Source organism: Microtus pennsylvanicus, chromosome 5 (assembly GCF_037038515.1).
Source record: "Microtus pennsylvanicus isolate mMicPen1 chromosome 5, mMicPen1.hap1, whole genome shotgun sequence".
In the NCBI taxonomy this organism is placed as follows: Eukaryota; Metazoa; Chordata; class Mammalia; order Rodentia; family Cricetidae; genus Microtus; species Microtus pennsylvanicus.
The window spans coordinates 16300023-16316647 of record NC_134583.1 but is presented as its reverse complement, the minus strand read 5'-3'; positions in this window follow the sequence as shown (position 1 = coordinate 16316647).

Here is a 16625-nt window from a genome sequence, read left to right as displayed (position 1 = left end):
CGGGTGAGGTGCAGGTCCTGTTCTCCCAAGGGCTGCAGCTGATAATGGGCAGGAACCACTCTTCTGTTCTTCTTACGTCAGCATCAGCTCTCCCGCCTACCACAGGCCATGAAAGGTGGAGGGAGGGGCATCTCTCCCTTGCCCCTGCCACCTTATGGCACATGAGGGGTGGAGACTGCTTTAATAATTATGTTTTCAGGAATTCTGCTGTTGACTATAGGAATACTTTTGACATTGCACAATGATTTTGTGTACAGTTACTTGCCAGAATATTTGAATATTTTTCTCAGTTACAATAGTTTTTGGCTGGTTTTTAGGTTTTTCTGTATGTACAAAGAATATATCATCCTCAAAAGAATTCAACCTCCTTTCTTCCTTTTTGTATGCCTTTTTAAAAATCTTATCTAGTACTTCCCACTGCCAGTGGGAAGTGGGAGAGCTGGCCCTGAGATAATAAGAGCAGGAGAGCTGTCCCTGCTGTATTTAATAACAGGAATGAATGTAACCATCTTTATCTTATTCTACATTTTAGAGGAAGTTGTTTTAAGACTTCCACATGCTGTTTAATGTTGGCATATACAGCCTTAATATATCATTTATTCCAAATTTTTAAAGTGACTGCTGAAATTTTATTCAACTGTTTATTCTGTGTCTAATGACATGGGATTAGGGTGCAGTTTTGATCCTTTTTTCTGTTGATAGCGGTGTGTGTGTGCGCGCAACTATCTTTGCATACCCAGTATAAACTTCATCTTTCCACATGCTCTTGCATTCAATTTATCAATTTTTTGAGAAATGTACATCTATGTTCATCAGCAATATGGGTTTAAATCTTCATTCTCTTAAGGATTATTATTATACAAGCAACAACCAATGACTTCAGTAGGTTGTACCTAAACATTTATGCATAAAGCACACACACATATATATGTAAATAAGGAGATAGATAGATAGATAGATAGATAGATAGATAGATAGATAGATAGATAGACAGATAATAAAAAAGGCTAAAAAACTAAAAAGGAGTAAGGGAGCATATGGGAGGGGATGGAAAGAGAGAAAAGAAGTGAAGATAGAACGTAATATATTTTAATTAAATCTTCAAATTATTTTATATTTACTGTCTGTATATGTATATGCATACTTTGTCTAACACAGATATAGAGACCAAAGTACAAATTGAAGAAGTTGGTCCTCTCCTTCTTCCAAAGAGACTTGAGATGGAACTCAAGTAGTCAGGTCCATAGCAAGAAACTTTTGCCATTTTACTCACTAACTCTGTTTTTGTTGTTGTTGATGCTGCTGTTATTGTATTCCTTTCTGGATTTGGTATCAGAATAATGCTTTCCTCTGAAATTAATCTTAAAGGATGACTTTTCACGTGGACAGTGGTGGTGCATGCCTTTAATCCCAGCACTCGGGAAGCAGAGGCAGGTGGATCTCTGTGATTTTGAGGCTAGCCTGTTCTATAACTAGGGCTGTCCCACAGAGAAACCCTGTCTTGAAAAACAAAATGAAACAAACAAAGCAAAGATTGCTTGACTTTACCTTGAATATTTTAGAAATACCTTGAGAAGAAGTAGCATCAGTTCTTTCTTAAAAGTTTGGTAAAGTATTGGGGAGTTAGCTAAATTAGTGAGGTGCTTTCTGCCTAGGAATGAAGACCTGATGCCCAGCACTCATGTAATACCAAAGACAAGAGGTGGCCATATACACCACCATATCCTAGAAGTGGAAAGGCAAAAGCAGGAGGATCCCTGTGCTGCTTCACTAGCAGGTCTTGCCAAGTCAGTGAGTTCCAGGTTCAATGAAAGACCCTGCCTCAAAAAAAATGGGATGAGGAGTAAAAGAAGAAGGCAGCCAAAATCATCCTCTGACTTCCACATGCACATATACATGCACACAAAACACTCAGAAGTGCATACATTTCACACACATACACACACACACACACACACAAGCTAGCACTCACATAGGCAAAAGTTGTTAAAATTCAGTAGCGAAGCCACCAACTTCCTGACTTCTTTTCTTAGAAGAAATTTTATTGCTGATTCAACAGTATAACTTTCTTTGGTACATTCAAGGTTTTGCTATTATCATAGTTCAGTTTTGCTAGATTTTATATGCCCAGAGACTTACTGATTTCTTTCATATTTTCCACTGTATTAGCATATATTTGTGCATACCTTAGCAAATTTGATAACAATCAACTCATGATTATCTTTTAGAAAAAACTTATTTCTCCACTACAAGAGATTCTGTCATTCTTCCCATGATGGCACAGTTAGGTCAGACACTTATCTTGCTTTTCTTTAAAAGAGTAAAAAGCAAATGATAAAAGTACCCCTCTTTCATTCATTATGCTAAAAAATTTCCTTGAGCTTTTAAAGGGGTAGATCTTGAAAATATGCTGATGGATTTGATCTTCCTTCTCTGTTTTATGTTGTTGCATTGTGAATGTGGGTTCTAATTTAGCAGAGGAGAAAGAGGAGGACTAATATGAGCAAAGAAATAAGAAAAGGGAGAAGAACCCAGTGCATTCACGTTTTCTTCTCTGCAACACAAAGCTGGGTGAGGTGACATTGGCACCACTGTAACCCAAGAAATTTCTGAGCTGTGGTGTGAGTACCTTCTCCTTAAGGTAAAGGAAACAGAAAGTCATGGCTTTGGTGTGTAGATACTTGTGAGTCCAGATAAATGACAAGATTTTCTAATAGGTTCCTGAGATGAAAAGAGGAGATAGAGAGAAATAGAGGGAAGGAGGGAGTAAGAATCCCTATGAGAAAATAATCATTGAAATGCTCAGTATTTCCCAAAACTATTATCTCTATTCCTTTACCTTCAAAGACTTGAACAGTTGTGTATTTTGACTCTTACCAACCAGATTCACAAATCACTTAGGGATAATTTCATTCTTGGTATTGTTATTCATCTGAGAGTAACAAAACTCTCAGATTCTCTTTTCATATTTCTCTAATTTCATAAAAATTTATCATATAACTTTCTTGACTTTGTACTAAAGTCTGAAGATAGAAAATGAAAAAGGTGGATATCAGAGATGAAGAGACAGCTCAGTAGTCAGGAGCACTGGCTGGTTTTCCAAAGGACCTGGGTTCAATCCCAAGTAACCACATGACAACTAACAACTGTCTGTTACTCTGCTACAGGGGATCAAGAGCCCTTTGTTGTCTTCAGTGTCTCACTTCAACAGAACCCTAAGTTATTTAAACGCCATATTCTACAGCTCTTTGAAGTGGTTGAAGATTATCTATCTATGCAGAATACAATCTCTATACATCTAAAGAACCTGATTAGTCTAACTATAAGTATGACAAAAATGGATGACTATTGACCTATGAATTTTAATACCTATATAACTTAAAGACTAAGACTTAATAATATAATATTAAACAGTCTTTAAACACTTGTGCAACAAATGAGGACAATGATCTCAAAATGTATAAGTATCTTGATCAGAGATAGAAATATATATTGCAATATGATAAATATATCCTAAAATTGTATCAATATACAAAATGTCTTAAGCAGAGGTACAAAAATGCATGCATACTATATGACAAAATAACTTTGCCTCTAATTGACAGAAAAAAATAACTTTGCCTATGTATACAAATATTGTAGATGAAAATATAAACATATTCAATATAATTTAAGCTTGTTTCAATATACAAGAATCTATACCAATGTAAATTGCCTATAAATAATAGCACACAAGTATTCACTCTATTACACACTATTATTATTAGTACAAGTAAACTCACACTAATCTATTATCCCATCCGATTTTTCTTTCTTTTTCAAAGAGATACCAGATCCTATATAATTTTTCCCCATCCCCAAGCCTATATCAAGTATAATCAAACCCTAAATGATGTCCCTAACACTGAGGAGAAACTTTGTTGGGAGAGGGGACATTGTCTTCTAGAATTACTTCCAGCCATCAAGGGGGTAGTGTTCTTTCTATGGGATCATGTAAAAGTAAAATGATGGTTAAGTTCCAAGATTACTATCTGGTATGATTGCAAATAGTCTCTGAGTATTCAGTAGGGTATCTGGTATAAATTCAGTGGTTTCAATATGCAAAACAACTCTTTCTCTTATTGTGAATCAGTAACTATTTTAAGGAGTTCTTTAAAATCCCTTAGCACCATGAAAGCAGCATATAATTCTGCCTTTTGGACAGAATTAAAAGGGCTTTGTTCCACCTTACTTAATTCTTCTGACTTATAACATGTCTTTCCTGATTTATTTGCATCAGTATAGAATGTACATGATCCAGTTATTGGTGCATCTCGTACAATTCAGGGAAGAATCCAAGAAGTTCTATTTATAAGGTTAAGTCTATCACTTTTGGGATAATTGCAATTATTTTCTCTCAAAAAATTAGCACAAGATCTTTACCATGATTCATTGTCTCTCCACAACTTTTTATTTCATCAGTATCTTACAATGAATCAAAAAATATTATTGATTTATTTAGTAATTAATCAGTGTTTTAAATGGGTTTTACATTAAAGGAAAGGATTCAAAATGGTCAAGCATATCTAATGAAAATTAGTTCTTTTAATATTTCTTTTCTAATTAATAAGTGCAAAATTTAGGAGGCCAAATAGTTGGCAAATGAAAGTAGTGTTATGATGTATAGACATTTTTACATTATACTGATTTAGATAAAATTCAAGACTAGGGACTGGACAGATGGTTCAGCTATTAAAGACTAGTCTCACAATCAAAATTATAAAACTCAAGACTAGAAAGGAATTTTAATTTTCATCTGTTGGATATCCAGAGTAGCTAACCTACCAAGGACTTCAAACTTCATTGAACTCATTAGCTACCATTTTATCCTTGTAGCACTTCAGTTACTGAAAATTCTTTCCTCCATTTTGCCAAAATCCAAACTAAATTTTCACCTTCAAAAGCAGAAAAATAAAGGAGGGCAAAGGGTGGACGGTAGTTCCTCTGTCTCCATAGCCTGCCTGCAGCAAGCAAGGTGGGCCCTTTGTTTGCGAGCTACCCAAGCAGCACAGAGATCCAATCTAGACACCAGGAGACCCATCACTGGGGAGTGACATCACTGGGAAGGTACATCAGTGGTCAAGAAGACCTGATCCTGTAAAAGAAGATCCATAGGGAAGCGTTCGGAGGAAAGGATGGGCAGGCGCCAAGGCAAGAATTCATCCAACAATCTGAAAAACAACATGAAACCACCAGAACCCAGCGACCTCACAACAGGAGGACATGAACATCTTAATCAAGAAGAAGTAGAAAAAACTGACTTTAATAAAGTGATAGAGGCCCTTAAACAGCATATAAAAAACGCCCTTATAGAAATGGATGAGAAGTATAACAGAAAGTTTGAGGAAGTGAGTAAATCAGTGAATGATACCCTAGGAAACCAAGGAAAAACAATCAAGCAGATAATGGAAACAGTTCATGACTTGAAAACTGAAATGGAGGCAAAGAAGAAAACACAAACAGAGGGCCGGCTGGACATGGAAAATCTAGGTAAATATAGAGACTACAGAAACAAGCATAACCAGCAGAATACAAGAGATAGAAGAAAGAATCTCAGATTTTGAAGATAACATAGAGAAAATAAACGCACTTATCAAAGAAAACAGCAAGTCCAACAAACTCTCATCAAAAAACATTCAGGAAATATGGGACACAATAAAAAGACCAAACCTGAGAATAATTGGAGTAGAAGAAGGAGAAGAAGTGCAGCTCAACGGTCCAGAAGATATACTTAATAAATTATAGAAGAAAACTTTCCCAATCAGAAGAAAGATGTACCTATGAAGGTTCAAGAAGCATACAGAACACCAAATAGGCTGGATCAAAAAAAATCCCCTTGCCATATAATAATCAAAACATAAAAATCCAGAATAAAAAAAGAATATTAAGAGCCGCAAAGGAAAAAGGCCAAGTTACTTATAAAGGTAAACCTATCAGACTTACACCTGACTTCTCTATGGAAACAATGAAAGCCAGAAGGTCCTGGATAGATGTACTGCAAAAACTAAGAGACCTTGGATGCAAGCCCAGACTACTATACCGAGCCAAGCTTTCGTTCACTATAAATGGAGAAAACAAAATTTTCCAGGATAAAAACAAATTTAAACAATACGTAGCCACAAATCCAGCCTTACAGAAAATAATAGAAGGAAAATCACTAACCAAGGAGTCCAATAATGACCACAATAACTCAGTCATCTAGAGACCCTTCACCAGCGCAACTCAAAGAAGGGAAACACACAAACCCTACTACTAAAAAAGTGACCGGAGTTAACAACCACTGGTCATTAATATCACTTAATGTCCATGGGCTCAACTCACCTATAAAAAGGCACAGGCTAAGAGATTGGATACGAAAACAGGATCCAACATTCTGCTGTTTACAAGAAACACACCTCAATCACAAAGACAGGCACCTACACAGAGTAAAGGGCTGGGAAAAGGCTTATCAAGCAAATGGACCTAAGAAACAAGCAGGTGTGGCCATACTAATTTCTAACAAAGTTGACTTCAAACTTAAATCAATCAGAAGAGATGGAGAGGGATATTTTATACTCATAACAGGAACAATTCATCAGGATGAAGTCTCAATCCTGAATATCTATGCCCCTAATATAAAAGCGCCCAGGTACGTAAAAGAAACATTACTAAAACTCAAGGCAGCCACCAAACCACACACACTAATACTAGGAGACTTCAACACTCCTCTCTCATGAATGGACAGGTGAATCAAACAGAAACCTAACAGAGAAATTAGAGAATTAATGGAGATAATGAAGCAAATGGACTTAACAGACATCTATAGATTATTCCACCCAAATAGGAAAGAATATACTTTCTTCTCTGCAGTTCATGGAACCTTCTCGAAAATTGACCACATACTCAGTAGCAAAGATAACTTACACAGTTACAAAAAAATATTAGTAACCACCTGTGTCTTATCAGATCACCATGGATTAAAGTTAGAATTCAACAACAATGCTACCCCCAGAAAGCCTACAAACTCATGGAAACTGAACAGTCAACTACTGAACCATACCTGGATTAAGGAAGAAAGAAAGAAAGAAATTAAAGTCTTCCTGGAATTCAATGAAAATAAAGAAACAACATACTCGAACTTATGGGACACTATGAAAGCAGTGCTAAGAGGAAAGTTCATCGCATTAAGTGCCCACTTAAAGAAAACAGAGAAAGCACATATTGGAGACTTAACAGCCCACCTGAAAGCTCTAGAAAAAAAAAAGAAGCAGACTCACCTAGGAGGAGTAGAAGACTGGAAATAATCAAACTGAGGGCGGAAATCAACAAAATAGAAACACAGAAAACAATCCAAAGAATCAATGAAACAAAAAGCTGGTTCCTAGAGAAAATCAACAAGATTGATAAACCCCTATCCAAATTAATCAACGGCACAAAGAGAATACGCAAATTAATAAGATCAGAAATCAAAAGGGGGACATAACCACAGACACACAGGAAATTCAGAGAATCATTAGATCTTATTACAAAAGCCTGTATAACACAAAACTGGAAAATGTAAAAGAAATGGACACTTTTTTAGATAAATACCATATACCAAAGTTAAACCAGGACCAGGTGAACAATCTAAACAGACATGTTGGTCGCAAAGAATTAGAAGCTGTTATCAAAAACCTCCCTACCAAATAAAGCCCAGGACCAGATGGTTTCAATGCAGAATTCTACCAGAACTTCCAAGAAGAGCTAATACCTATACTCCTTTATGTATTCCACAATATAGAAACAGAAGGGTCATTACCAAATTCCTTTTATGAAGCTACAGTTACTCTGATACCAAAACCACACAAAGACGCAACCAGGAAAGAGAATTACAGGCCGATCTCACTCATGAACATCGACGCAAAAATCCTCAACAAAATACTGGCAAACCGAATCCAAGAACACATCCGAAAAATTATCCATTATGATCAAGTAGGCTTCATTCCTGAGATGCAGGGCTGGTTCAACATACGAAAATCTATCAATGTAATCCAGCATATAAATAAACTGAAAGAAAAAAAAACATATGATCATTTCATTAGATGCTGAAAAAGCATTTGACAAAATTCAACATCCATTTATATTAAAAGTCTTGGAGAGATTAGGGATACAAGGGTCATACCTAAATATAATAAAAGCTATATACAGCAAGCCGACAGCTAAAATCAAATTAAACGGAGAGAAACTCAAAGCCATCCTGCTTAACTCAGGAACACGACAAGGCTGTCCACTCTCGCCATACCTCTTCAATATAGTGCTTGAAGTTCTAGCAATAGCAATAAGACAACATAAGGGGATCAAGGGGATTCGAATTGGAAAGGAAGAAGTGAAACTTTTGTTATTTGCAGATGATATGATAGTGTACATAAGCAACCCCCAAAACTCCACGAAAGAACTTTTACAGCTGATAAACAGCATTAGTAATGTGGCAGGATACAAGATCAACTCCAAAAAATCAGTCGCCCTCTTATACACAAAGGATATGGAAGCAGAGAGGGAAATCAGAGAAGCTTTACCATTCACGATAGCCACAAACAGCATAAAATATCTTGGGGTAAATTTAACCAAGGAAGTGAAAGATCTATTTGACAAGAACATTAAGGCATTGGAGAAAGAAATTGAAGAGGATACCAAAAAATGGATGGACCTCCCTTGCTCTTGGATTGGGAGGATCAACATAGTAAAAATGGCAATTCTACCAAAGGCAATTTATAGATTCAATGCAATCCCCAGCAAGATCCCATCAAAATTCTTCACAGATCTGGAGAGGACAATAATCAACTTTATATGGAAAAACAAAAAACCCAGGATAGCCAAAACAATCCTATACAATAAAGGATCTTCTGGAGGCATTACCATCCCTGACTTCAAACTCTATTACAGAGCTACAGTAATGAAAACAGTGTGGTACTGGCATAAAAACAGAGAAGTCGACCAATGGAATCGTATAGAAGACCCAGATTTTAACCCACAAACCTATGAACACCTCATTTTCGATAAAGGAGCTAAAAGTATACAATGGAAGAAAGAAAGCATCTTCAACAAATGGTGCTGGCACAACTGGATGTCAACCTTTAGAAGAATGAAAATAGACCCATATCTATCACCATGCACAAAACTCAAGTCCAAATGGATTAAAGACCTCAATATCAGCCCGAACACACTGAACCTGATAGAAGAGAAAGTGGGAAGTACCCTACAACGGATGGGCACAGGAGATCGCTTCCTATGTATAACCCCAGAAGCACAGACATTAAGGGCAACATTGAATAAATGGGACCTACTAAAACTGAGAAGCTTCTGTAAAGCAAAGGACACTGTCACTAAGACACAAAGGCAACCTACTGACTGGGAGAAGATCTTCACCAACCCCGCAACAGACAAAGGTCTGATTTCCAAAATATATAGAGAACTCAAGAAACTAGACTTTAAAATGCTAATTAACCCAATTAAAAAATGGGGCACTGAACTGAACAGAGAATTCTCAACAGAAGAATTTCAAATAGCCAAAAGACACTTAAGGTCATGCTCAACTTCCTTAGCAATCAGGGAAATGCAAATCAAAACAACTTTGAGGTATCATCTTACACCTGTCAGAATGGCTAAAGTCAAAAACACCAAGGATAGCCTTTGCTGGAGAGGCTGTGGAGGAAGGGGTACCCTCATCCATTGCTGGTGGGAATGCAATCTTGTGCAACCACTGTGGAAATCAGTGTTTCGGTTTCTCAGGAAATTCGGGATCAACCTACCCCTGGACCCAGCCATACCACTCTTGGGAATATACCCAAGAGATGCCCTATCATATGACAAAAGCATTTGTTCAACTATGTTCATAGCAGTATTATTTGTAATAGACAGAACCTGGAAACAACCTAGATGCCTTTCAATGGAAGAATGGATGAAGAAAGTATGGAATATATACACATTAGAGTACTATGCTGCGGTAAAAAACAATGACTTCTCAAATTTTGCATGCAAATGGATGGAAATAGAAAACACTATCCTGAGTGAGGTATCCCAGACCCAAAAAGATGAACATGGGATGTACTCACTCCTAATTGGTTTCTAGCCATAAATAATGGTTACGGAGTCTACAATTGGTGAACCTAAAGAAACTAAATAAGAAGGTGAACCCAAGGAAAAACATATAGTTATCCTCTTGGCTATGGGAAGTAGACAAAATTGCCGGGGAGAAAATTGGGATATTGGGGGTGGGGTGGGATGGGGGTAAGGGGAGATGGGGAGAGAAAAGTTAGAAGGGAAGGAGGGGGGACTTGGGGAAACAGGAGGATTGGGATAAAGGAAGGTTGGACAGGGGAGCACGGAAGCACAATTCTTAGTTAAGGGAGCCACTTCAGGGTTGGCAAGAGACTTGACCCTAGAGTGGCTCCCAGGAACCCATGGTGATGTCCCCTGTTAGTCCCTTGGGCAGCTGAGGATAGGCAACCTGAAATGATCCTATCCTATAGCAATACTGACGAATATCTTGCATATCACCATAGAACCTTCATCTGATGACGGATGGAGATAGAGACAGAGACCCACACTGGAGCACTGGTCTGAGCTCCCAAGGTCCCAATGAGGAGCAGAAGGAGGGAGAAGATGAGCAAGGAAGTCAGGACCACGAGGGGCGCACCCACCCACTGAGACAAGGGGGATGATCTAGTGGGAGCTCACCATGGCCAGCTAGACTGTGACTGAAAAAGCATGGGATAAAACTGGACTTTCTGAACATGACGAACAATGAGGGCTGATGAGAAGCCAAGGACAATGGCACGGGGTTTTTACCCTACTTCATGTTCTGGCTTTGTGGGAGCCTAGCCAGCTTGGTTGTTCACCTTCCTAGACATGAACGGAGGGGGGCGGACCTTGGACTTTCCACAGGGCAGGGAAACCTGACTGCTCTATGGACTGGAGAGGGAGGGGGAGAGGAGTTTGGGGGAGGGGGAGAAGGGTGGAAGGAGGGGGAAGGAAATGGGAGGCTGGGAGGAAGCGGATACTTTTTTTTTCCTTTTCTCAATAAAAAAAATAAAAAATATAAAATAAATAAAAAAAAAGCACAAAAATAAACGACCAAATAATTTAATGACCAATATCTAACTTCAGAGTCTTAACTTCATAATGGTCAAACAGCTTGTATCCTTAAAGCAATTATGACAGCAATCATGTGACACAGTTCTACCAGGATATGTGTCTCTGGGTAGCCTCTTCACCATCATGCCCTATTAAAACACAGTTGATTTCTTCCTGTTCCTTCCATGGCGTGAGCTATTTCAACTACACATCCCAAGGAACAACATTCAGCAAGCCTTCCCTGCCTAAGCCAATGAGAATGAAGATTGATTAGATATAACAACCATGGTCCTTTAGGTCTGAAACTTGTCCTATCAGTCAATACCCACATCTTCCATGATGTCTTTATTTATAAGCCCTTGACTGCCACTCCATCTCACTGTATTCTAGGCTTTTGTAACTATTTCCACTTTATATTAAAGTCTGTTTTTGTATTCTAACCTACTTGCCTGGAATCCAGTAATTTTTCTGCTTCTTGTTTGACATTACTAATGCGGCTAAAACTTAGATTTGTGTATTCACAGATACAAGATAAAATTATGGGTCTGCTTTACAGAAATGGGCTGTCTCTATATCTGTCTGACTATAGTTATCTATGATATCAGGATGTATGTATAGATAGATCCCTTCTTACAGTTTTGAAAACCTCAGTGATATTAATAGTAGTTTGCCTAAGAATAGAACTCCATTCCCTAGAACACTAGAATTGGAACTCATGGTTGTACATATGGCAAGTAAATTTCAATATAGTAAAATAAAAGGTATCCTGACCAATGTCAGTTTCCAGTGTTCCAGTGCTTTTTCTTTTCTTTTTTTGTTTTCTCTGTACCTTTGCAGGAGCTAGTTCTTGTAGACCAGGCTGACCTTTAACTCACAGAGATCTGACTAGCTCTGCCACCCAAGTGCTAGGATTAAAAGCATGTGCCGCCACCATTCGACCTTCTAGTACTTTTTTAAAGCCTAGTATTGACTTACTACATTTACCAAATACTCCTATGCTCCCCAAACCACGGATGCTAGAAACATATTGAGTTATCAGAACAACAAACTCAAAAGTGAAATATTCTTTTAAAACAGAAAGTTTATTCAAAATGGGCTAATAAAAATAATCAAACAATTTGCAAAAGACAAAGTACAAATGGCCAACAAACACAAAAAAAATGTTCAACATGATAACCCATTAATCAATTAAATGAATACTAAAAATAAATAGATTCCATCTTATAGTAGCCAGAATGGTAGTCATTATCACAAAGCAAATAACAACAAATGTGGACAAGGAGGTAACATTAACACACTGCCAGAAATGTGAAATAATTTAGCCACTTTGTAAAATTAATACAAAAATTCTTCAAAACCCTAAAAATATGAGCCAGCTACAGCACTTTTGGTTGTTTACCAGAAGGACTCTAACATAGCATATCACAGAGATATTTGCATAAAAATATTTAATAAAGCACTACTCACAATATCTAAGTATAGAACCAACTTAAGTGTTCATCAAAAAAGGACAAATAAAAACATGCTGTGTACATATATGCACATAATAACAGCTAATGAAAAAAGGCTATAAATTTGAAGGTGAGCAGGAGGGCTATATGGAGAGAGGAAAGGGAAAGGAGACATGTAGTAATTATATTATAAATTATATTAATTTTTAAAAAATCTTTTCAGTTAAAAATAAGAAATAAAAGGAAGTATTTACAGCTTAGATGCAGGTGATTGCTCTTCCTGCCAGCTGAACTGCCCCGCTCCCTAGAGTCAGTGCCCAAATACTGATGCCACTGCTCTTTCCCCTGTTGTGTTCCACTGGAGTAGTTTCCCACTGCTGTGCCCCAGCTCCAGCTCAGGCAGACTTCAATTGCCTGGGAGCATCCATTGCAATCAGAAGAACAGGTGTAGGATGACAGCTTGAAGAATAAATAGGTGCAGACTGGACCAAAGGACGCACCTGCCACCAGAACCACATATAGGCAGCCTGCCAGTGGACCTCGTCCACTCACTCAGTTCCTTCTATCTCCACTTCTTTCCTCATCACCATATCCCACTACCAACTCAAGTAAACTCACTGCTGCACAAAGGCCAAGCTCGCCTCCAGAAGTTCAAGCCCCCAACTTGGACAGAGACCACATACTAGAGGTCATACTGGCCACCAGAAATCCAGGTCACAAAGACCAGGAGATGAAAGAGGAAACAGAAACCAAGGAGCAAAACACCCATCTAACAAAACAAACTCAAAAGACCCCAGATAACCAAAACAATCCTAAGCAAAAAGGACAATGCTGGAGAGATCATCATTCCAGATCTCAAGATATATTACCAAGTTATAGCAAAAACAATGTTACTGACACAGAAAAACAGATGTGTAGCAAATTGAACAAAACTGAAGACCCAAAAATAAATACATATGACATCAGCCATTCAATTTTCAACAAAGATAATCAAAACAGAAATGGGAGAAAAGAGAATTTTCAACAACTAGTATAGAAAAAGCTTTATTTCCACATTCAGAAGAATGAAATTATTCTGTTATCTATCATCCAAAAACTAACTCCAAATGAATCAAAGACCTAAATATGAATCTACAACTGTTACAAGAAAACATAGGCAGTACCCTACATGATACAGGTCTAGAAGAGGATTCTTGAATTTGCTTAAGAATTAAGGCCGATGGTGGACAACTAGAACTTCCCGACACTTAGAAGCTTCTGCACAGATAGATAATTAATCAAGCAAGGAAAAAGCACACAGAATTGGAGAGAATCTCTGCAAGCTATATGTCTAATAGAGGAGATTAATAGCCAAATTTATTTTTAAAAATACTAGAAAAACAGTCAAAAATCCAAGTTATCCATTCAAAAATTGGGTCTGCAATTTGAAAACAATTTTTAAAGAAGATGAAAAATGGCTAAGGAATTTCTAAAAAAAATGTTCAACGTTCCTAGCATTTAAGGAAATGTAAATCAAAACAACTTTGAGATTTCATCTTGCATCAGTCATAATGACAAAGATAAAAACTAATAGACAACAAATGCTGAGGGGGGTTGCAAACTGGTCCAGCTACTCTGTAACTAAACAAGGAGAACCCTTCTGCTGCTGTAGCAAAATTACTACAAATTTTATTACTTAAAATACAGAGTATTTATTGTCACATAGCTCTGGAGGAAAGAAGTCCAAGATCAGTCTAAATGTATTTAAATCAAGGTATTGACCAACTTGCTTCCTCTTAGAGGTGAAGATAAAATTTATTTCCATGTCATTTCTAATGTTTAGAGAATTCCTGCACACTCTGACTCATGCCTTACCCTCTATGTTCAGGTACAGCCAGGAAACATCTCTTGATCCCTTCCTCTGACTCTAATTCCCCTGTCTACCTTTTCCAAAGACCTTTGTGATTACAGTGGGCCCATTCAGATGCTCCAGGTGTGTATCCCAACCTGCTGTGTTCCTATGACATAAAAAGTAACATATTTGTATGGTGGCTTAAAGGGGACATTTTTTTTTGGTGGGCTCTTATTCAACACACACATAAACACATCCAGGTTCAGAGTAAGGTAAATAGAGTTCAGAAAACAAAACAAGCAAACAAACAAAAAACAAGGAAGCATAGGCCCAAAGCAGAAACCAAGAGAGGTAGGCATCTCTCATAATATCTTTTATGATAATGTTAGGACTGAAAGAGCTTACTATGTAAAGGTGAGTGAATAAAAGCTGGGAACCAATAAATCTATGCTGACTTTTCAGGTGGAAGGCCAGTTATGGCTACTTAGGGCAGAACACTATAAAAGGGAGCAAAACTTAAATAATGAAATGAGTCAAAATTAATGCATAGTTTCTAAACAAAGTGTTTGAACAAGCAGTGCATCCAAGATTGGCAAAATGACCCCAACTGCTGACATTCCTGGTGTTTTTCACTAACTGCTCTCAAGTCTCTCATAGGACACTTTAGAAGATATTGCTATAAAATATATACCTTTGAAGTTAAAGCAGCTGTTGAGAGAAAAACCCCTACAACTAACTCTCTATACTATATGATACAATAATCAGGAGAAAACATTGTGATTGCTGAGCCTGAGATGCCTCAGGGGGTAAAGGGACTTGCTGCCAAGCCTAATAACCTCAAGATGCATATGCTAGGAATGGAGAACTGACTCTTACAAGCTGTGCTTTGACCTCCATGAAAGCATCTTTATATGCATGTTCCAAATAAATAAATAAAAAATAAATGATAAGTAAGTAAGTAAATAAAAGGACAGACAACTCCAAGGTGCTTTGCCTCAACAAGGTCCTTTCCAAAGTGACTGTCCTCTTACTCCATGGTGCCCACCCAGAATGGCATGATCTTGAAGTCCCACTTCCACAAGGACTGGGAGCAGAGAGTATATACATGGTTCAACCAGATGGCAGGCAATATTCGCAGACTCAAGGCCTGGCAAGCAAAAGTGTGCTGCATTGTGCCTGGTCCCACACACAACCCCATCAGATCCATAGTGAAGACTGTGAGATACCATACCAGAGTCCAAGCAGGCAGGATCTTCAGCCTAAATGAACTCAGGTTGGACCACATCCCTCAGAAAGTGTCCTGGACCGTTGGCATCTCCAATGACCATTGACAACTTGCATTGGCACCCAAGAGCACAAACAAATCCACCGAATCACTCTAGGCCAACATACCACTCCTGAAGGAATACAACCCCAAGCTCATACTTTCTCGTCTACTCTAAGAAACTAGGCAGTTTTGATGAAGAAATCAAACTGTCCTGTAGTGGCATTTCATTTGTATTTTAAAAAATAAAGCTTGCCCGAAGATCAGAGAGTTAAACAACCCTACTTGTCAGCTTTACACAGCAGGCAGTGGTGACACACACCTTTAATCCCAGTAGCCACACTAGTTTGCCATAGAAATCAGGAGGCGCATGACTTTCATACCATTGGTGCACACCTTTAATCTAAGCCCTAGATAAGAGGAAACAGCTCTCAGACACAGTCTCATTCTGAGATTCTTGGAGGGAGGATCACCATTTTGGACTGAGGTCGAGGTAAGAGCCAGTGGCTGGTCGCTTTGCATTTCGGGATTTCAAGTTGACCCCCAGTTTCTCTCTCCGAGTTTTTATTAACCATGCTTCACTGTCCTCCAGCTGCCAGCACCTGTGATGCCGTTCCATGATGTCCACAGAAAGGAGAAAGCCAGAGTTCTCATCACAGAGGAGGAGAAGAACCTCAAGGCTTTTGCCCGTTTTGGAGTGGCCTATGCCAATGCCCTGCTCTCTGATATCCAAGTAGAAAGGGCCAAGGAAGCTGCAGAGCAGGATGCAGAGACGAAAAGGTGCATTGCAATACATTTTCAGGAAAGCAAATTAACTAAAAAATTTCATTAAATCAAAAAAAACTGTGGTTGCTTCCAAAAGCTTTGAGTTCTCTGAATTTTCCAAGTCAGACCATTTGTAAGATCCAACCTGCAAACTACTGCTACAAAAGCATCATTAGTGTCTGAA